Raw genomic sequence first — 24,656 nt, forward strand, 5'->3', positions numbered from 1 at the left:
GGAGAAGGATCAAGTATGTATCCCAGCATGTGCCTAAAAGGACTCAAGTAAATTCGTTAACAGGAGTTGTGCAGGAGGAAGTACCAGTAGTGAAGGATTTCCCTGATGTATTTCCAGAGGAGTTGCCCGGCATGCCACCAGATAGAGATATTGAGTTTTTGATTGAGATTTTGCCAGGCACAGGGCCAATATGTAAGAGACCATATAGGATGTCCGCAAAGGATTTGGAAGAGATTAAGAAGCAGATTAAGGAGTTACTGGACAAAGGTTATATTCACCCAAGTTCTTTGCCTTGGGGATCGCCGGTACTTCTAGTGGAGAAGAAGGATGGATCGTTAAGGATAGTTGTTGATTATCGAGGATTGAATGAAGTAACCATCAAGAACAAGTACCCACTACCGATGATCAATGATCTATTTGATCGATTGCAAGGAGCTAAGGTATTTTCCAAGATCGATCTGCGATCAGGATACCATCAGTTGAAGATTCGAGAACAAGATATACCTAAGACGGCTTTTACCACCAGGTATGGGCTGTACGAGTATACCGTTATGTCATTTGGTCTGACTAACGCACCTGCATATTTTATGAACATGATGAACAAAGTGTTTATGCAGTTTTTGGATAAGTTCGTCGTAGTGTTCATTGATGATATCCTGGTTTACTCGAAAAATGAAGAGGAGCATAAGGAGCATTTGCGTTTGGTACTTGGTAAGCTCAGAGAACATCAGTTATATGCCAAATTTAGCAAATGTGAGTTTTGGTTGAAGGAAGTTGGATTTCTCGGACATGTCATATCCGGAGAACGTATAGCAGTAGATCCCACTAAGGTTGACACTGTGACAAATTGGGAAGCGCCAATAATGGTTGGAGAGATCCAGAGTTTTCTTGGACTTGCAGGATACTACTGGAGATTCATTGAAAATTTCTCGAAGATTGCGAAGCCTATGACGGAGTTGTTGAAGAAGGATACCAAGTTCATATGGACCGAGGAATGTGAGGCCAGTTTCCAAGAGTTGAAGAAACATTTGGTTACATCACCAGTGTTTATTTTGCGAGATCAGACTAAGGATTATGAGGTGTATTGCGACACTTCACATCGAGGACTTGGAGCAGTGCTTATGAAGGAAGGAAGAGTTGTTTCCTATGCCTCACGACAGCTTAAACCTCATGAGTTGAACTATGCCACCCATGATTTGGAGTTAGCAGCCGTAGTACATGCATTGAAGACTTGGAGACATTTTCTCATTGGAAACCATTGTGAGGTGTATACGGATCACAAGAGTTTGAAGTACATTTTCACGCAGAAGGAGTTGAATCTCAGGCAAAGGAGATGGTTGGAGCTCATCAAGGATTATGATATGAGATTGCATTATCACCCCAAAAAGGCTAACGTAGTAGCCGATGCGCTGAGACGTAAAAGTCATGTCAACACCCTAATGACGGGAGATTTACCCAGGGAGTTAGCCAAAAATCTTTGTGAGCTATGTTTGGAGATAGTCCCGAGAGGCTATGTAGCAGCATTGGAGATTCAGTCTACTTTGATGGATAAGATCAGAGAAGCTCAAAGGACTGACAAGGAGATTGCTTCTATTAAGGAGAAAATGAGCAAAGGAAAAGCTAAAGGATTTCATGAGGATGAGCACGATACCTTATGGTTTGAAGACCGTGTTTATGTGCCCAACGACCCGGAGATCAGGAAGTTGATTCTGCAAGAGGCCCATGATTCACCATATTCGATTCACCCAGGAAATACCAAGATGTATTTGGATTTGAAGGATACTTTCTGGTGGATCATAATGAAGAAGGATATTGCGGAGTATGTAGCAGTTTGTGATGTATGTCAGAGAGTAAAGGCAGAGCATCAGAAGCCAGCAGGATTGCTACAGCCATTGCCAATACCCGAATGGAAGTGGGATAAGTTAGGCATGGATTTTATCACGGGATTGCCCAAAACTCGTTTAGGCTATGACTCGATTTGGGTTGTAGTCGATCGTTTGACAAAGGTAGCTCATTTCATTCCAGTGAAAACTACCTATACTAGTGCCAAGTTGGCAAAGATATACATGACCAGGATCGTATGTCTGCATGGAGTTCCAAGGAGCATTGTATCAGATAGAGGAACCCAGTTTACCTCAAAGTTCTGGAATCAGTTGCATGAAACTTTGGGTACCAGGCTAGAGTTCAGTACAACTTTCCATCTGCAGACAGATGGACAGACCGAGAGAGTCAATCAGATTTTGGAGGATATGCTGAGAGCTTGTGCGCTAGATTATGGATCTAGTTGGGACGAGAATTTGCCATACGCAGAGTTTTCTTACAACAACAGTTATCAATCCAGTTTGAAGATGGCCCCTTTAGAAGCCTTGTACGGAAGGAGGTGAAGGACCCAATTATCGTGGGATGAAGTTGGAGACCGTCAGTTGTTTGGACCGGATCTGATTAAGGAGTCTGAATAGAAGGTAAAATTGATTCGCGATAGGCTCAAGTTAGCCCAGTCCAGGCAGAAGAGCTACGCAAATTCTAAACGCAAGGAGACAGTTTACGAAGTCGGAGACCGAGTTTATCTTCGAGTATCTCCACTTCGAGGAGTTAAGCGCTTTGGAGTTAAGGGAAAGTTAGCGCCATGTTTTGTAGGACCATACAAAGTTTTGGAGCGTATGTGAGAAGTAGCCTATAAGTTGGAATTGCCCGAAGGATTGTCAGGAGTTCACGATGTGTTCCACGTTTCCCAGTTAAAGAAGTTCCACACGGAGATGGTTGATATGCCGCTGAGAGATACAGTGTTGCTGGAAGCGATTCAGTTGGATAGTGATTTGACCTATGAGGAGAAACTAGTTAAGATTCTTGAGTATGCCAGCCGAGTCACCCGCAGCAAGGTTATCAAGTTTTGCAAAGTTCAGTGGAGCCACCACACGGAGGATAAAGCCACCTGGGAGCGAGATTCATCTTAAGGGGGGTAGGTTTGTAACATCCCAAATTTTCAATTTGGAATGTTATACAATAGATCATCATTGCATATCATATTTTATTACATTTTGGTTGATCCTAGAAATTTCACGCAACTCAAGGACCCTCGGAGAGAGTTGAGGATTTCGTTATTTTCATATTTGAGTTTTCTCAAATTTTGAAAATAAGATCATTTGATTTTATTTATTTTATCTTCAATTATTTCTATTACAAAAATATGAGAGAGGGAATAAAATGACTTTCCCAAAATAAAGAAAAATTGAGGATTTAATAATAAAATCAAATAAGATTTTGTTTTGGTTTTATTTGCTATTTTATTTGAATTTAGGAAAAATGCGTGTTTTTCGAAATTGCATTTAGGCCCCAAATAAATGTTCATCCTGTGCGGCTTGATTTTAGAAGCCAGGAAAAATTTATTTCGGGATTTTTGGAGTCCGTTTAATATTTCTTTTGTTTTTTTCTGAGCGTAATTATTTAAAAAAACGCGAACCGACCTACGGGTCGTGTTAGGCCCAGACTCCTCCGGGGGAGGCTTTATATAGCGACGCCCCAAGCCCCGCCCCAAGCCCAAGCCCAAGCCGCCGCCGTCTAAACCCTAACCCTAGCCGCCGCCAGCCGCCGCCGCCAGCCGCCACCGCCGCCGCCAGCGCTGTTGCGCCGCCGCCCCGCCACCGCCCGAGCCCCGCCGCCGCCCACCGGTTTTTTTAGAAAACCGTTGGTTTTCACTGGTTTTTTCGGTTTTTTTAGATTCGTTTTTTAGATAGATCGGTTTGTTTTCTCGGTTTAGTTAATTAGCGAGCGTTCGCTCGTTTGTTAGTTTTAACGAACGCGTTCTTCGTTTAGATCCAGATAACGAATGTTCGTTCGTTAATCTGTTCATCGTTTTCTTTTTCTCAGATTTGTTCCGCGATTTTTCTGATCACGATTCTTGATCCGATTTTCGTTCTAGTATAACTTTTCGCTCATTTATCGGGATCAGGCGATTCAAGCGCCTGGAGTTTCGTCTCGAAACCCTCTTTCCGTTTAACCAACTCAAACAAGTTTTTGCCTCTGTAAAATTTGACCTAGATCCAGATTAGTAAACGAAGCTTGTTTCTTTTGCTATTTGTCTTTCGTTGCTTCGTTCGATTTGGTTTCTTTCCAACCGGAGTTCTTAAGTTGAACTTTCTGGTTAGATCTCTTATTTGAGTTGTACTTGTGTATTAGTTGAGTACATATTGTATGCTTGTTTGTTTGCGATAGAGTACCCGGAGTGCGCCGCTTGCTACTTCGAATCGCTAGGTTTTGCGGATCATCAGCAAGGCAAGTAACACTTTGATCATACCTCATATTACCCAGTTTTTATTTCATTAGATCAATCCTCAAACATTGCATGATTAGGATCTAATTAAATTGTGGGTTTGGGAAGTAGATGCGGTATAACTTATTACCTGTTATTATCAAACCTTTGGGAGTTACTTCTACATTTGCTTATTATGCCATGCTATGCTAGTAGACATGGATTGGGTGAGTGTATCCATGACAGATGTGAGATTGTTAAATTAATAGTTTATCTAAGGTGGCAACTTAAATACACATCTGGGTGGATTGAGGCACCTGAGTATTCCAGCGATTGCCTGTTTTTCTTTTGGACCGCCACCCAGGCTCAAAGGGATCATAAGATTATTCATACTAGAAACTTCCGTGTGCAGCCACAAGCTACTATGGGCTCTAGCATAGTTGATTAAGTTGTGCGAACTCTTACTGTGGTAGACTAGCAGATGTAGGGGAAAGTAGGTGTAACGGTCTACCCGATCGTAAGGTGCTAGCGCTTCTGAAAGACTATGTCTCGGTCATCCATTTGTCAAACACCATGTAGTGCGAGAATCCCAACGGAGGAGATCGAGTCTTGTGGGGAAAAGTGCGCAAACCTCTGCAGAGTGTATAAGCTAATCATTGTTAGCCGTGTCCCCGGTTATGGACATCTTGAGTATCTAGTACTTGGATTATCATGTGAATCACATCATGTTACTCTAATTAATTTGTTGGGTTTTAATGATGATGTTTAATTGGGATTGAGAGGGTGTCTACACTCTCAATGTTTAACAACCACCATGGTAGTTAAATAAAATGTATTCCTTTGCAGTAGGGAAAAATTGGCTTTACGCAAAACTGTAACCATAGAGCTTTCCACCAGCCAAATATGCATATAGTATAGCCTTATTCTTTCATTGCTCTCTATGTGTTACATTGCCAGCATATTCCATGTGCTGACCCATTTCGGGCTGCAACGTTCATGTTGCAGACTTTTCAGACGACGAGTAAGGTGCCTTTAGGTCGTGGTTCTATACTCAGTGATGCCGTTGGAGTTGATGAACTCATTTATCTTCCAAGCCTTCCGCTATTATCGTTATTAGAAGGCCTTAAGCCATATTTATTGTAATAAGTTCTCTTTTGAGACTCTCGATGTAATAAGTGTGTGATTGCTACTCTGTTATAAATCCTTCAAGTACTGTGTGGTGTTAGCATTACTGATCCAGGGATGACACCGGAGCACAGAGATTGGACCGTTTGAGGTCTGGTCGCTACACATTTAGAGATTGCTTATTCCATTTAGCTAATAACCTTTTGAGTTCATATCTATCTTTGCAAGCTAAAATAGCTAAAGAAGCTTCTTGATCAAATAAATAACTCTCAGGAATAATAAGTGATTCTTCATCATCACTTTCATCATCATAATCAGATTCAATATTTTCAATCTCTCTAGCCCTAGCAAGTCGTTCCTCGAGAAAATCACCAAGTGGGACAGTAGTATCAAGCATAGAAGTATATTCATCATAAGTATCATGTATAGCAGAAGTAGCATCATCAATAACATGCGACATATCAGAACAAATAGCAGAAGCAGGTTTAGGTGTCGCAAGCTTACTCATAACAGATGGTTAATCAAGTGCAGAGCTAGATGGCAGTTCCTTACCTCCCCTCGTAGTTGAGGGATAAATTGTTGTCTGTAACATCCCAAAATTCTAAATTTTGGAATGTTATAATAAATAGGTAGATTTGATTGATTGTTTGATTGATTTGTGAAATTGAGTGAAATTCGAAACCTTTTTGAAAGTTAAATGAGAGGGAATAAAATAAAAGGACTTTTCCAAACTTTCATTTTTCATTCGTGATCTCCATGAATTCAAATTCTTTTCACCATGAAACCCTGGAGAGAAGATGACATGACTTCTTCCATTTATTTAAATGACAAGGGGTGTTGAAAATATTTGAATTTCATTTGGAAAATATTTCCAATTCTGAAACTTTATGCAATTAGTGATTTTCATGAGAGGAGATAAAATGAATTCTTCAAATTATATGAAATATGAGTTGGCAGTTTCAAAGGATCAAATTCAAAGTCTTTTTTGAATTATTTTTCAATTTGGAGTTATTTGGATTTTATTCAAATCATTTTTCTCCAAAAATAAAATAAATGTAAAATAGGGTAACATGATTCCCTACAACAGAAAATTGGAGAGAAATAAATTTGATTTCATTTTGGTATTTTCAAAATGATTTTTGTTGGATCTTATTAGAGCAGGAGCACTGTTAGAATTATTAGAATTTGTGTGTATTTTATTTAATGCCAGAAAAATGTTCATGTCGTAGAAAATCTTTTTCTGAAAATTTGGATATATAATATGCCTGTATAAAAATTTTATTTTATTTTGTTATTCGGTATTCCTTCTGTTTCTATTTAAAAAAAACTATACATGCGGCCCATATTTATTTATCGCCTACATGCCCAGTATAGTAGCTTCTGGCGCCTCATTGTTTTTCTCTTAAATAGGCCAGGCGCAGCCAGCCTTTTCCTTTTTTTTCTCTTAGGCCGAATTTGGTAAAAAAAACTGCACCGCAGCCTGCACGCGGCCAGCCGAAGGCCTTTAGGACCATCCGCCTCTTTTTTTCTCTGTTTCGTATATTTTCGTCTACGTTTAGTCCCATATTGCCTAGCCTTTAACCCCTAAGCCTCTTTTCCACCAATAAATATAGACCCATAGAGCCTCCAAAAATCATCCGATTCGGGTTAAATCAATATTTTGGTTTGACTAGATTCATTTAAGAAAAATATATTTCTCCTCTCCGGCGCGACTTTTGGAAATTATCTCCTTTCTCCAAAGTTGTCTTTTCTCTGCCTTATAAAGGTATCTTTCTTTGTTTTTTTTCTTCTTATACCTCCGTAGTTTATTATTTTTAGACTAATATGATAAAATAATTAGATTATCAATTAGTCTACGTATTTATACATTAGACCCTAGCCCGTAGCTATTTTTTCTTCCGTAAAATAGCTTGGCCCTGATTTTTCAAATAGCCATAACTTTTTACTCGTTTGCCCAAATCCAACGAAACCAACGCCCACTTCTTCGTTATGATCTCCTCTATCCAGTAATCCAACTCAAACTTGTTTTTGAAAATTTTAAAATTTAAATTAGAACAGATTTGAATTCAAACTTCTTTTGATCATAACTAGAGTTTCGTAGCTCCGTTTGAGTTGATTCTTTTTGCAAATCGAAGCTCTTGACCTAAACTTTCTGATAAGGCCAAATTCATATAATTTTGGTACTGTTAGAAATTGTTTTATGTTGCAAGAGTTATTTGCTTGGTTTTGATGTTTTCCGAATTGTCTTCTTCGATCTTTCTGATACTTTGAGTGATTGCTTATGTGTGGTTACTATTGCTTGCTTACGATAGATTGACCGGAGTGTGACGAGTAGAACTATCAAGAGTTTTGAGTGCGAATCATCTTCATCAACATTGCAGGCAAGTTCACACTTTGATCATACCTCTTTCATACCCAGTTTTTATTGCATTAGATCAAACCTCAAACATTGCATGATTAGGATCTAATTAAATTGTGGGATGGGAAGTAGTTGAGGTAGTACCTATTACATGTTTATTATCAAACCCTTGGGAGTTACTATTACATTATGCTTACATTGCCATGCTATGCTCGTAGACGTGGATTGGGTTTTGAGAGAATTCATGACAGATGTGAGATTGTTAATTAATGGTTTACTTAAGGTGGCAACTTAAACACACATCTGGGTGGATTGAGGCACCTGTCTATTCCAGGATTGCCTGTCTAGGCACCTGGGTAGACCAGGATTGCCTGTTTTTTTATGGACCGCCACCCAGGCTCAAAGGGATCATAAGATTTTTCATACTAGAAACTTCCGTGTGCAGCCACAAGCTATTATGGGCTCTAGCATAGTTGATTAAGTCGTGCGAACTCTTACAGGGTAGACTAGCAGATGTAGGGGAAAGTAGGTGTAACGGTCTATCCATCGTAAGGTGCTAGCGCTTCTGAAAGACTATGTCTCGGTCATCTGTCTTCTCAAACACCATGTAGTGCGAGAAACCAAACGGAGGTGATCGAGTCTTGTGGGGAAAAGTGCGCAAACCTCTGCAGAGTGTATAAACTAATCATGGTTAGCCGTGTCCCCAGTTATGGACAACTTGAGTATCTAGTACCTGAATTATCATGTGAATCTCATCATGTTACTTTAAATTAATTTTGTTGGGTTTAATGATGTTAATTGGGATTGAGGCTGTCAACCATTCTCAATGTTCAACAACCACCATGATAGTTAAATAAAATTTATTCCTTTGCAATAGGGAAAAATTGGCTTTTCACAAAAACCTTATAACCATAGAGCTTTTCCACCAGCCAAATATGCATGTAGTGATAGCCTTTATTCATCATTATTTCTCTACGGTGTGAATTTGCCAGTACATTCAATGTACTGACCCTTTGTGGCTGCAACGTCTCATGTTGCAGGATTATCTTACGACGAGTAAGTGATACGCTAGGGTTACGATTTCTACACTCAACTTTGCCGTTGGTGTTGATGGGAATCCACAACCTTGTTACTTCCGCTATTTGGATTGAGGTAATAGTATTTACGTTACTTTTACATGTGATTTACCTCTGTTATAAATCCTTGAGTACTGTGTGTGTCAGCATACCGATCCAGGGATGACACTTAAGCACAGAGACTCGATCCATTCGAGTCGAGTTGCTACATTGTCTTAGCGTCTTTCAAATTCTTCAGTGTCCAGCAGATATAAATCCCAAGTGACTCAAAGAATAGAGCTATGCTCCCCGGCAACGGCGCCAGAAATTAGTCTTGATAACCCACAAGTATAGGGGATCACAACATCTTTTGAGGGTAGAGTATTCAACCCAAATTTATTGATTCGACACAAGGGGAGCCAAAGAATATTCTCAAGTATTAGCAGCTAAGTTGTCAATTCAACCACACCTGGAAACTTAGTATCTGCAGCAAAGTGTTTAGTAGCAAAGTAATATGATAGTGATGGTAACGATAACAAAAGAGTAACGAAAGTAAAGTAATGTTTTTGGTATTTTATAGTGATTGTAACAATAGCAACGAGAAAGTAAATAAGCGTAAACCAGTATATGGAAAGCTCGTAGGCATCGGATCAGTGATGGATAATTATGCCGGATGTGGTTCATCATGTAACAGTCATAACATAGGGTGACACAGAACTAGCTCCAATTCGTCAATGTAATGTAGGCATGTATTCCGAATATAGTCATACGTGCTTATGGAAAAGAACTTGCATGACATCTTTTGTCCTACCCTCCTGTGGCAGCGGGGTCCTAATGGAAACTAAGGGATATTAAGGCCTCCTTTTAATAGAGAACCGGAACAAAGCATTAGCACATAGTGAATACATGAACTCGTCAAACTAAGGTCATCACCGGTTAGTATCCCAATTATTGTCACTTCGAGGTTAACGGATCATAACACATAATAGGTGACTATAGACTTGCAAGATAGGATCAAGAACTCTCATATATTGATGAAAACATAATAGGTTCAGATCTGAAATCATGGCACTCGGGCCCTAGTGACAAGCATTAAGCATAGCAAAGTCATAGCAACATCAATCTCAGAACATAGTGGATACTAGGGATCAAACCCTAACAAAACTAACTCGATTACATGATAAATCTCATCCAACCCATCACCGTCCAGCAAGCCTACGATGGAATTACTCACGCACGGCGGTGAGCAATCATGAAATTGGTGATGGAGGATGGTTGATGATGACGACGTCGACGAATCCCCCTCTCCGGAGCCCCGAATGGACTCCAGATCAGGCCTCCCGAGAGGTTTTAGGGCTTGGCGGCGGCTCCGTATCGTAAAACGCGATGATTTCTTCTCTCCTATTTTTTTTCTCCCCGAAAGTAGTTATATAGAGTTAGAGTTGGAGTCGGGAGGTCTCCAGGGGACCCACGAGGTAGGGGGCGCGCCCCCCTCCCTCGTGGCAAGGGTGTGGGCCCCCTGGTCTTCATCTTTGGCGAGGATTTTTTATTATTTATTGTAAGATATTCCGTGGCGTTTCAGGTCATTCTGACAACTTTTGTTTTCTGCACATAAAACAACATCATGGCAATTCTGCTGAAAGCAGCGTCAGTCCGGGTTAGTTCCATTCAAATCATACAAGTTAAAGTCCAAAACAAGGGCAAAAGTGTTTGGAAAAGTAGATACGATGGAGACGTATCACCCTGCTTCCCTCGCCGCCCGCAGCCATGCAGGCCTCGCCGTGCCACCACTGCCCATTCCCTGCATCCGGTCCAAGCCCGTGGCTTCACTCTGCTGCTCCTCCGCCGCCCAGCGCCCGCTGCCGGCGCTCGCTCCCACATCGGCGCCCGTTCGGGCTGGGCGACAACGCCCCTGCGCTCGCACACCCGTAACCGCTGGGCCAATGATAGTGAGGCCCGCCCCCAAAATGTTTAAAAAGAAAATGTATTTTAAAAATAAAAAATGAGTAATTAGTTAATTAATTAAATAGGTAATTAATTAACTTAATTAACCTTGCTTCATTAACCTAATGAACTAGATTAGTTAATTTAATTCTATTAGTTAGTTAAGTCAATGACAGATGGGGCCCACTGCCCCTTTGACCAGTCAACCTAGTCAGAGTTGACTGTTGACCTTGCTGACATCAGCATGACGTCCTGCTGAGGTAATAACTCCATTTTAGAATTATTACTAATTTCAGAATAATGTTTAAACTTTGGAAAATCATTTAAAATAATCCGTAGCCCGGATGAAAATACTTTATACATGAAAGTTGCTCAGAATGACGAGACGATTCTGGATACGCAGCGTGTTCGTCCACCACACATCCCTAGCATAGCAAACACGCAACTTTTCCCCTTTGGTTCTTCTGTCCAAAAACGCGAAACACCAGGAATACTTTCCCGGATGTTTCCCCCCTTTTTGCCGGTATAACCTACTGCCGCGTTAGGTCACCCCTTAGCACCGCTTGTTGCCATGCTATGTTTGTGATGCCTTGTGTGCTCCGTATTTACTGTTTCTTCCCCCTCTTCTTCTCCGGTAGACCTCGAGACTGACGCTGATGCCTCTGAGTACGGCTACATAAACGACGACCCCCTCCTTGCCAGAGAAACCATGCAAGCAACCCCCCCCCCTTGAGCATTCCAATATCGCCCATTTCTTTCCCTCTCATGCTTGCATTAGAACTGCTACTGCTTTCTGTATGATCCTACTCTGATGCATAGCCTGTTGTTGTTACCTGCTTTCATACCTTACCTGCTTATCCTAAACTGCTTAGTATAGGTTGGTTAGAGATCCATCAGTGACCCCCACCTTGTCCTAGTTGCCTCGCTTTATGTTCGATGACTCGATCAACGTGATTGACGTCCACGCCCCGACACCGCACATCACCCCCCTAGTTGTACGACTCTGCAGAGTTACCATCGAGTGCCGAGGGTGGAACCTCTTACATCACTCCTGATGAGATCTCCGTAGTGTAGCTATACGGTCGAGGTCATCGAGGGTTATTTCCTCCTTAACCACTTCCGTTACGGCTCTGTCGTGCAACCCATCAAACATGAACCTCGAGGGTGGATCCTCTTACGTTCACCTTGATGAAAACATCAATTGGAATCCACCGGGGGTGATTCCTCGGGTTTTCCCCTTGGTGTTAGACACACAGTTACCATGGTTACTATGACTTTACCCTGAGCCATGTTACTAAAGACGGGTCGGCCCTGAGGGGTACCCGCGCGAGCTTAATAGCGAGTGATGTGGAGTCGGGTTGACCTGGAAGGTGCCTGCGAGATACTTACGAGGCGTGGCCGGGCATTCTTAGCCCTTGCTGCAAGTACTCGAGATGGGGCGATGGGGTCACATCGATCGTGAGTCTCTTCTCGTTACTGCGTGCTCCTAATCCACTACGGTTTGGATATTTGATCTGAGGGGCCTCTGGCCTGATAGAACTAACCATCACGTGGGCATTGTATGGGCGTTCTGCGTCGTATACATCAGCTGAAGCTTAATAGAGGCCAGCGACTGAGCGGCGCGCGCCGGGTTGGACTGGTAAGCACCTACCTTGTTGAAGGAGGTAGCTAGGTCTTCTCACCGGCCGCCCACGCAATGTGCAGGAGTTCCCCTGGAGATGGCCCATGACCCCTGGGGGCATAGGTTTAGTCCGGCGTGCTGGCCTCTCTATTAAGCCTAGGTCGGGTTGCGGCGTATTGTTTGGCTGAGGCCAGACATGACCCAGGAAAGTGTGTCCGGCTGGAGTTAATCGAGCGTGGTGGGTAAGTTGGTGCACCCCTGCAGGGAAGAAAACATCTATCGATAGCCTATCCTACGGTAATGGACACTTGGAGTTGTATCCCGATCGATACAACTAGAACTGGATACTGATGATAGAACTGGATGGTGATGAGAATTGGATGGTGGTGATAACTGGCTAGTATGGCTCTGGGATTGCTTTCTCGCAGGGAGTCGAGAAAGGATCTCTGGCCGAGGTTGATGAAACTACTACTACTTTACTTTATGCTACTCCACTTCCTCCTGTTGCTGCAAGATGGTGGTTTTCAGAAGATGCTAGTCTTCGATAGGACTAGGCCTTCTCTCTATTCTGGCATTTCTACAGCCGAGTCCACATATACAACCTTCCTTTGATAATGTTGCATATGTAGTATAGATCCTTGCTTGCTGAGTACTTCGGATGAGTACTCACGGTTTCTTTGCTCCCTCCTTTTCCCCTTTTCCTTTATTTCTGGATGTTGCAACCAGATGCTAGAGCCCAAGATCCAGACGACACCACTGACGATTACTACTACACCGAGGGTTCCTACTACTATGTGGAGGCCGCCGACGACCAGGAGTAGTTAGGAGGCTCCCAGGCAGGAGGCCTTGCCTTTTCGATCGTTGTTGCTTTTTTGCTAGCCTTCTTAAGGCACACTTGTCTAACTCATGTCCGTACTCAGATATTGTTGCTTCCGCTGACTCTTGTGTATTCGAGCCCATGTATTCGAGCCCTTGAGGCCCCTAGCTTGTAATATAAAGCTTGTATTATTTTATTTTGTGTCTAGAGTTGTGTTGTGATATCTTCCCGTGAGTCGTTGATCTTGATCGTACACATTTGCGTGTATGATTAGTGTACGATTGAATAGAGGGCGTCACAAGTTGGTATCAGATCCAACTGCCTGTAGGTAGCCCCTGTTCCAACTCCTTGGCTGAACTTGAGTCTAGTCACTGAAAAACTTTTACTAACATTGGCTGTGTGTCTTACGGGCCCACGTCGCCATTGGGTGGTATTAGGATCTTTTATTCCTCGTCTATACTCTGGGATTCTAGTCTCTCTTCTATTCGGGTTAAATGAATTTACTAACTCTAACATTAGGTTCTCGTAAATACTTCTCCTGGAGAGCCCCTCATTCCAGATGGTCGCTTGGTGCACCACAAGATTCTAAAGATACTCTCCGATGTTTTTCCGAGACCCTTGTACCCTTCGTCATTGCGATCCCTACCATCAATAAAATCCTTATGGGTAACTACCTACATTGTCGTTCATACCGTCATCCCCAGCTGCTCTTGTTATTACCAGATGTCCTGAAATACTCTCTGATGTTCCGAGAATCCTTTATGCTTACTGCCCTGCAGTTCCTTGCTGCATGAATACCCCTATGAATAATTCCTCACACTTTTCACGTATTTGTTCTTTCCTAGTTGATCAAATGATTCACAAGATACTTTGAAGTCTATCCGATCTTCCAATAATCCTCTCCAACTATTGTTGTACAATACTTATCTGCTTGCATTATGGTTACTTCCATATGTCTAGCAATACTTATTAGCATCCTTTGTCATCGTAATTTCGAGCATTTGATTTGATTTGGTTGTGAATACTCATGATCATCAGTGCTAGTCAGAATTCTTCCTTTCGGCTAAGACGTCACCCCGAACATGAGCTGGTGTTCGACAAATCAAACCTTGATTGATTGTCGATCTATGTCTTTTGTACTTAATTGTCTTTGATTAGAGCCTTTTCTTCCGATCCCCCATTTTGGAAATCATAATTCCCTTTGCATTCGAGCTTTGAATTAGTCAGTTGTTTCTATAATCTGAGATCCTTGCATTCTTTCTTCTACTGGCTGAGTACCGATGCTCACATCAGATTCCTTGTGAACCACCAGATCCTTTGTTGAATTATCATCCGACAGTGTTATTCATATACAAAAAAACCTCAAGAAGTTCTTTCCCTGATACATAATGCCATTTGGTAAATCCTATTCTCTCATTTGGTCAACCATGCTCTACTATCAGGCTTTTGTTAATTACTCCTAAAGTTTGTGGTATATGTTCGTAAGATGCCCCTTTGGGTTGAACCTATGCCTTCGCTAATCCGTGTCAACCCGAGAGTTTTCTTGAGTCTTACCCTTCTAGTGTTTTGCCAGATAAAATTTTAACATTACAACTTAAAAAACGAGTAGTGAATGGGAGGTTATGCATTGAAGAAGAGGGAGTCGACCTTGAACTTTGTGTTCATGCCCATAGACACGATGTAGATCTTATCATGGAAGCTTTTCTTATAATAAAATGATCCCTTGGTATAAGCTCATCTTGCATCTGTAAATTGAATCTTTACAATCGTGGTTGTGACCATATTTTCTCCTTGATCCCATTTTCCAGACAAGTTAAAATACTTGTCTTCTGCAGATCATTTTATCTGTCCAATCTCTATTTTGATCTACCTCGAGTATTGCCCCCTGTTATCTCGAGGATATTGTGTCATTGCACTACCTCTTGTGAATTCTCATTGGAATGATACTCCATCACATCATTCCTAGCCTGATCGGCTATATCATTAACGAGCTAATTTTAACTGTGTTGTCCGGTCCTTCTTCCCAGAGCACAACTTCCGACGACGAGCTAAGCTTACGTCGATCTTCCTCATCTTATCATTTCACCTCAAACAACAAGCTTGATTTCAAGCTTGTGTCGCATCCGTGGTTACAATAACCTTTCGCTTCATCATTCCTTTTGCTTGATGTCGTCGCTGTTTAATGGCCTCTTCTTAGTACCTCGACAAAATCTGTCATGATTCCCATCAATATACTGACTTGTCTCGGGCTATCAATCGAATTCATGATGAGAAATACCATCCTCCCCCTCGATGATTGTGTTATCATCGACAACGTCCTTGACTACCTGCCAACACAGACCTGATTGTGTTTGGTTATACCTTACGTTCCGAGATAATCTTGGAAATGTCCCTTTGAATCTCTTATGATCTACAGACCCAATCCTTAATTGAAACATGATACGGCTCCGTCGTATCTACTTTTCCAAACACGTTTGCCCTTGTTTTGGACTCTATCTTGTATGATTTGAATGGAACTAACCCGGACTGACGCTGTTTTCAGCAGAATTGCCATGGTGTTGTTTTATGTGCAGAAAACAAATATTCTCGGAATGACCTGAAACTCCATGGGAGGTCTTAGAAAAAATAATAAAATATCCTTGCCAAAGATGAAGACCAGGGGGCCCACACCCTTTCCACGAGGGTGGGGGGCATGCCCCCTACCTCGTGGGCCCCCTGTTGACCCTCCGACGCCAACTCCAATTCTATATATTTGCTTTCGGAGAGAAAAAAAATCAGAGAGAAGAAATCATCACGTTTTACGATACGGAGCCACCGCCAAGCCCTAAAACCTCTCGGGAGGGCTGATCTGGAGTCCGTTCGGGGCTCCGGAGAGGGGGATTCGTCGCCGTCGTCATCATCAACCATCCTCCATCACCAATTTCATGATGCTCACCGCCGTGCGTGAGTAATTGCATCGTAGGCTTGCTGGACGGTGATGGGTTGGATGAGATTTATCATGTAATCGAGTTAGTTTTGTTAGGATTTGATCCCTAGTATCCATTATGTTCTGAGATTGATGTTGCTATGACTTTGCTATGCTTAATGCTTGTCACTAGGGCCCGAGTGCCATGATTTCAGATCTGAACCTATTATGTTTTCATGAATATATGTGAGTTCTTGATCCTATCTTGCAAGTCTATAGTCACCTACTATGTGTTATGATCCGGCAACCCCGAAGTGACAATAATCGGGACCACTCCCGGTGATGACCATAGTTTGAGGAGTTCATGTATTCATAATGTGCTAATGCTTTGTCCCGATTCTCTATTAAAAGGAGGCCTTAATATCCCTTAGTTTCCAATAGGACCCCGCTGCCACGGGAGGGTAGGACAAAAGATGTCATGCAAGTTCTTTTCCATAAGCACGTATGACTATATATGGAATACATGCCTACATTACATTGATGAATTGGAGCTAGTTCCGTGTCACCCTATGTTATGACTGTTACATGATGGACCGCATTCGACATAATTATCCATCACTGATCCGGTGCCTACGAGTTTTCCATAAACTGGTTTACACTTATTTACTTTCCTGCTACTACTGTTACAATCGCTACAAAATACCAAAAACATTACTTTTGCTGTCTTTACTTTTGTTGCTGCTACCACCACTATCATATTACTTTGCTACTAAACACTTTGCTGCAGATACTAAGTTTCCAGGTGTGGTTGAATTGACAACTCAGCTGCTAATACTTGAGAATATTCTTTGGCTCCCCTTGTGTCGAATCAATAAATTTGGGTTGAATACTCTACCCTCGAAAGCTGTTGCGATCCCCTACACTTGTGGGTTATCAAGACCTTTTTCTGGCGCCGTTGCCAGGGAGCATAGCTCTATTCTTTGAGTCACTTGGGATTTATATCTACTGGACACTATGAAGAACTTGAGAGATCCTAAACCAAGATCTATCCCTCAACTACGAGGGGAGGTAAGGAACTGCCATCTAGCTCTGCACTTGATTCACCTTCTGTTATGAGTAAGTTTGCGACACCTACACCTGCTTCTGCTATTCGTTCTGATATGTCACATGTTATTGATGATGCCACTTCTGCTATGCATGATACTTATGATGAAACTGCTTCTATGCCTGATACTACAGTGCCCCTTTGTGAATTTCTTGATGAACAAATTGCTAGGGCTAGAGAGAGAAATTATTGAATCTGAATACGATGATGATAGTGATGATGAAAATATGCCTGCTCTTCCTAAAGGTTATCTTTTTGATAGGGATGCTTCCTTAGCTATTTTAGCTTGCAGAGATAGATATGAGCTTAAGAGGTTATTAATTAAATGGAATAAAGAATCACTTAGAGATAAAATGAAACTCGACCCTACTTTTGCTACTTCACCTATATGTGTTCCTGATAAAGATTATGAATTCTCTGTTGATCCTGATATAATTACTTTGGTTGAATCTGATCCGTTTTATGGCTATGAATCTGAAACTGTTGTGGCACATTTTACTAAGTTAAATGATATAGCTGCCTTGTTCACTAATAATGAGAGATCACGTTACCTCTATTTACTCAAAATATTTCCGTTCTCATTAAAGGGCGATGCTAAGATATGGTTTAATTCTCTTGATCCTGGTTGTGTGCGTAGTCCCCAGGATATGATTTATTACTTCTCTGCTAAATATTTCCCTGCTCATAAGAAACAAGCTGCTTTGAGGGAAATATACAACTTTGTGCAAATTAAATAAGAGAGTCTCCATAAGCTTGGGGGAGGCTTCTCAAGTTACTTAATGCTTTGCCTGATCATCCTCTTAAGAAACCTGAAATACTTGATATCTTTTATAATGGACTAACCGATGCTTCCAGAGATTACCTGGATAGTTGTGCTGGTTCTCTTTTTAGGGAAAGAACACTGGATGAAGTTGAAATTCTATTGAATAATATGTTGACAAATGAAAATAATTGGGCACCTCCTGAGCCAGCTCCTGAGCCAACTCCTGCTCCAATTACTGAGCCTATTCCTAAACCAACTCCGAAGAAGAGAGGTGTTCTATTTCTCAGTCCCGAAGACATGCAAGAGGCAAAGAAATCTATGAAATAAAAAGGTATTAAAGCTGAAGACGTTAAGAATTTACCTCCTATTGAAGAAATACATGGTATTAATTCACCGCCTGTTGAAGAAACATATGATCTCAATTATTTATTCACTGAAGAACCTCCTGATCCCGATATCCTGACACATGTAGTAAAGGTAAATTCTCTCTATTGATATGATAAAGCTGAAGTCCCTCCTACTAAAATTGCTAGTCAGTGCTTGGATGAGTTTGATAACTTTATGTATAAGAAAGATGACTTCAATGCTTATTTTGGTAGACAATTAAAAGAAAATGCTTATATGATTAGACGCTTGGGTGATTATATGGCTGATATTAAAGGTGAACTTAAACTTATTAGCAAACATGCTTCTATGGTTACCACTCAAGTAGAACAAGTACTTAAAGCTCAAAAAGAAGTGCTTGATGAAATGAATAGTAAGAAAAATGATTATGCTATTAGAGTGGCTACTAGAACTGGTAGAATGACTCAGGAACCTTTGTATCCTGAAGGCCACCCTAAGAGAATCGAGCAAGATTCTCAAAGAAATAATATTGATGTTCCTAGTTCTTCTAAGAAGAAGAAGAAAAATGATAGAACTGTGCAAACTTCTAGTGAACCTATTGCTGAACCACCTGATAATCCAAATGATATATCTATGTCTGATGCTGAAACACAATCCGGTAATGAACATGAACCTAGTAAAAATATTAATGATGATGTTCATGATGATGCTCAACCTAGTAATGATAATGATGTAGAAATTGAACCTGCTGTTGATCTTGATAACCCACAATCAAAGAATCAACGTTATGATAAAAGAGACTTTGTTGCTAGGAAACATGGTAAAGAAAGGGAACCTTGGGTTTAGAAACCCATGCCTTTTCCTCCGAAACCATCCAAGAAAAAGGATGATGAGGATTTTGAGCGCTTTGCTGAAATGATTAGGCCTATCTTTTTGCGTATAAGATTAACTGATGTGCTCAAAACAAATCCTTATGCTAAATATATGAAGGATATCATTACTAATAAAAGAAAGATACCGGAAGCTGAAATTTCCACCATGCTTGCTAATTATACTTTTAAGGGTGGGTGGAATACCAAAGAAACTTGGAGACCCCGGAGTACCTACTATTCCTTGCTCCATTAAAAGAAATTATATTAAAACTGCTTTATGTGATCTCGGAGCCGGTGTTAGTGTTATGCCTCTCTCGTTATATCATAGACTTGACTTGAATAAGTTGACACCTACTGAAATATCTTTGCAAATGGCTGATAAATCAACTGCTATACATGTCGGTATCTGTGAGGATGTGCCTGTTGTGGTTGCAAACGTTACTATTTTAACGGACTTTGTTATTCTTGATATTCCCGAGGATGATAGTATGTCTATTATTCTTGGAAGACCTTTTCTTAATACTGCAGGGGCTGTTATTGATTGCAACAAAGGCAATGTCACTTTTCATGTTAATGGTAATGAGCATACGGTACACTTTTCGAGGAAACAACCTCAAGTTCATAGTATCAACTCTATTGGAAAAATTCCATCAATTATATTTGGAGGTTTTGAATTTCCTCTCCCTACTGTCAAGAAGAAATATGATATACTTATTATTGGGGATGTGCATATCCCCGTTGAGGTAACTTAGTGTTATTCGAAATTTCTCCGGTTTCATGATTATCGGAATGAGTTTGTTAACAAGACTTGATCAACCTTGTTAGTGGATTCTTTTTGATGAGCATGAGATGGATGAAACTAGAAGCACAAACTTCTGCACCTTCTTTATACTTTCTGTTATTTATATTAAATAAAGTAAAAACAGTATTTTTCTGTATGTTATCTGATTATCCATGCAATATAAAAATATGCTGAAAATAAAAGTCCTCAGAATGCCATGCCAAATTAATATGATTTTTTCGGGAATATTTGAGGATTTACTGTGCAAAAATTACCGCGGAAGGAGCTGCCACCTGGTCACGAGGGTGGTGGGCGCCCCCCTATAGGGCGCACCCCCTGCCTCATGGGCCCACGGTGGCCCTCCTCCACTTATCCCAGCACCCATCTTCTTCCTCTATCTCACACAAACCCGAAAAACCAACTCAAGCACGAGTTCCAGCCACTTTTGCTGCGATTTTCGATCTCCTTGCTCAAAGCACCTCTCGCAAAACTGCTTGGGGAGATTGTTCCTTGGTATGTGACTCCTCCATTGGTCAAATTAGTTTTTGTTCTAGTGCTTTATTCATTGCAAATTTGTGCTGCATAGGTGACCATGTTCTTGAGCTTGCATGTCAAATTTATATGGTTTCAAGTAGTTCTAATGCTTGATATAGGCTTTAGGCACATGTAGGAGTAGTTGCTATCAATATTATTGAGTTTGGTTTACTTTTATTTTGAAGTTACTAAAAATTTCAGATTGTTTTAGAAAAATGATGAGGAGATTATCGAGGGGCTCATCAAGCCAAAGCTCAAAGGAAAAGGCACCTAAGCCTAAGTATAATTTGCCACGCACCGTGGAGATTCGGGCGTGTGAATGGCCTTCTGAAGATTTCTTGAGAGCAGCCGGTATCTATGAAGATTTTCATGAATTGGATCTCAATGTAGGCCTCGCCGCTTTCCTCCACGACCAATGCGATCAGTATCTCTTACTCACAAATACCTTTGTGCAAAACTTTTATTTTCATCCTAGGAACTCACCACCTATGGTGGAATTTCATTTATATGATGAGCCTGAGGAGATGTCACTTTATGATTTCTGTCAGATTTGTTTAGTCCCTTTTGGGGGCAAGACAGAAGAACCACATCATGACGATGTGGCTGGGTTTATTGATAATATCACTGTAGGAGAAACCAGGAAGGTTTCCGATGCACGAATCACTAGCATACATTTTCCTGTTTTGCGTTACTTTGCATTATTTGCTAGTCATTGTTTAATTGGACGCGGAAATTCTGGAAACCTTAGTATCCCTGATTTAATTATTCTGCTCCAAGGTTTATATAGTGATAACACTTTTAGTTTGGGCGGTATTATTGCTAGACGGTTAAATATGAACCGTACTAAGGGCCCCATCTTTGCAGGCATTTATGCCACACGCCTAGCCGCACATTTTAACATACCTATTAGGCATGCTGAGAAGGAAGAAAAAGTGCTACCCCGTGTTTATCTAGATCATAAAAGTATGGTGGCACATGATTTTATTGTTAAGAATAGGGCAGGGGAGCTTAGATATCAATTGTTCTTTAATAAACATCATCTTGAGACTATTACCTTGCCTGCTCCTTTGTTTGATTTGACTGCAGGCACGTACCTTGTTCCGTTGGCAGCTGTTCACGCCTACCGGAACCCTACACCAGCCGAGGAGCCAGAACCGGAACCACAATTTGATCCTTCACGGCAGTCTAACTATCAGTGGGATCCGGAGATGATTGCCAGCCAGTGGCAATCGGAGCCTTCTTCTTCCTCATCACAGTACGACCCCAACAACTATTATTATGGATATCCGCCAGGCCAGCTGTGGCCATAGACCAACTTAGGCCAAAAGCCTAAGCTTGGGGGAGTACGTATTTCTCACCGACATTACATTTATGCTCACACACACTCATTGCTAGATGTTGGTGCTCATACTTTTTTCACTGTAATATCCATGCTAGTTTATTTTGTTTTTCCTGCTCTCTTCTTGTTTGCTTGTTAAACCTTAAGAAAAACCAAAAAAATAGTAGTAGTTTATTTTTCTGCTATAGTAGTAATAATTAAAAAGAAAACCCAAAAATATTTCCCGTTCTTCTTTTGCTTGTTGGGAGCTTTCCCGTGTGAATAGTTTTATTTCTTTTCTTTTCTTTGGGGGTCAGTAGGAGAAGACCATAATTAAATTATTGAAGTGGATCTTATATGCGTTATTGTTGATTTAACCAAGAGCCCATATTGCCTTGTCTTCTCCTATTTATTGAATGCTCGCAGATTCCAGCTTAGTCGAATGCATGTGCACTCTTATTATTATTCACACTGTTCGGTCATGCAAGTGAAAGGCAATTATGATGATACATGATGGACTGACTGAGATGAGAAAAGCTGGTACGAACTCGACCTCTTTTGTTTTTGTAAATATGATGAGCCCGTCGTTCTTGATTCAGCGTATTATGAATAAACATGTTTGCAATGACAATTAGAGATCAGAGTTGCTTGTGCCATGCTTGATTAGCTATGAGTTATAATGATTTACCTTATATGCCAACATGTTATTAAGATGATTATGATGTGGTATGATGGGGTGGTATCCTCCTTTGAATGATTTAAGTGACTTGACTTGGCACATGTTCATGCATGTAGTTGAAACAAAATCAACATAGCCTTCACGATATTTATGTTCATGGTGGATTATATCCTACTCATGCTTGCATCCAATGTTTATTAATTTTAATGCATGTACATGGCTGTTGTCGCTCTTTAGTTGGTCGCTTCCCAGTCTTTTGCTAGCCTTCACCTGTACTAAGAGGGAATACTGCTTGTGCATCCAATCCCTTAAACCCCAAAGTTATTCGAGATGAGTCCACTATACCTTCCTATATGCGGTATCTACCTGCCATTCCAAGTAAATTTGTATGTGCCAAACTCTGAACCTTCAAATAAACATTCTGTTTTGTATGCTCGAATAGCTCATGTATCAACAAAGGCTGTCCTTATGTTCTGTGTTAGGCGGGTTATTCTCAAGAGGAGTGGACTCCGCTCCTCACTCACGAGAAAATGGCTGGTCACCGGGATGCCCAGTCCCATGCTTTATCCAAACTAAATCATAATTAATTGCAAACAAAACTCCCCCTGGGACCTGATGTATGTTGGAGGCACTCGTTGTTTTGAGCAAGCCATGGATTGATGCCTGTTGGTGGAGGGGGAGTATAAACTTTACCATTCTTATTGGGAACTGCCTATAATGTGTGTAGCATGGAAGATATCGCCATCTCTTAGTTGTTACGTTGACAATGAAAGTATACCGCTCAAAATACAATTTATCTCTATTTCAAAACCGATCTCTGGCACCTCTACAAATCCCTGCTTCCCTCTGTGAAGGGCCTATCCATTTACTTTTATGTTGAGTCATCACCCTCTTATTAAAAAGCACTAGCTGGAGAGCACAACCATCATTTGCATTCATCACTATTAATTTATATTGGGTATGAACATGATTGTATCTCTTTTACCATGAATTACAATGTCTAGTCGGTCCTTGATCTTCAAACGTGCTCTGCATTTATGTTTTGCGGTCTCAGAAAGGGCTAGCGAGACACCATCTTGTTATATCATATTATGATTGTTTTGAGAAAGTGTTGTCATCCGAGATTTATTATTATGACTTGCTAGTTGATTATGCTATTGATATGACTAATGATGAGACCTGAGAATTATTGCAAATGTGGTTAGTTATGATCTATGATGAAAACTTGAATGCTGGCTTGACATAGTTACAACAACAAGAGCAAACAGAGTTTGTAAAAGTTTTTCTTTCTTTCAGTTTGTCAACTGAATTGCTTGAGGACAAGCAAGGGTTTAAGATTGGGGGAGTTGATACGTCTCCGTCGTATCTACTTTTCAAAATACTTTTGCCATTGTTTTGGACTCTATCTTGTATGATTTGAATGGAACTAACCCAGACTGACGCTGTTTTCAGCAGAATTGCCATGGTGTTGTTTAATGTGCAGAAAACAAATATTCTCGGAATGACCTGAAACTCCACGGGAGGTCTTAGAAAAAATAATAAAAAATCCTCGCCAAAGATGAAGACCAGGGGGCCCACACCCTTTCCACGAGGGTGGGGGGCGCGCCCCCCCTAGGGCGCACCCCCTACCTCGTGGGCCCCCTGTTGACCCTCCGACGCCAACTCCAACTCTATATATTTTCTTTCGGAGAGAAAAAAATCAGAGAGAAGAAATCGTCACGTTTTACGATACGGAGCCGCCGCCAAGCCCTAAAACCTCTCGGGAGGGCCGATCCGGAGTCCGTTCGGGGCTCCGGAGAGGGGGATTCATCGCCGTCATCATCATCAACCATCCTCCATCACCAATTTCATGATGCTCACCGCCGTGCATGAGTAATTGCATCATAGGCTTGCTGGACGGTGATGGGTTGGATGAGATTTATCATGTAATCGAGTTAGTTTTGTTAGGGTTTGATCCCTACTATCCATTATGTTCTGAGATTGATGTTGCTATGACTTTGCTATGCTTAATGCTTGTCACGAGGGCCCGAGTGCCATGATTTCAGATCTGAACCTATTATGTTTTCATGAATATATGTGAGTTCTTGATCCTATCTGGGAGGTCTATAGTCACCTACTATGTGTTATGATCCGGCAACCCCGAAGTGACAATAATCAGGACCACTCCCAGTGATGACCATAGTT

Source organism: Triticum urartu, chromosome 6, assembly GCF_003073215.2.
Source record: "Triticum urartu cultivar G1812 chromosome 6, Tu2.1, whole genome shotgun sequence".
In the NCBI taxonomy this organism is placed as follows: Eukaryota; Viridiplantae; Streptophyta; class Magnoliopsida; order Poales; family Poaceae; genus Triticum; species Triticum urartu.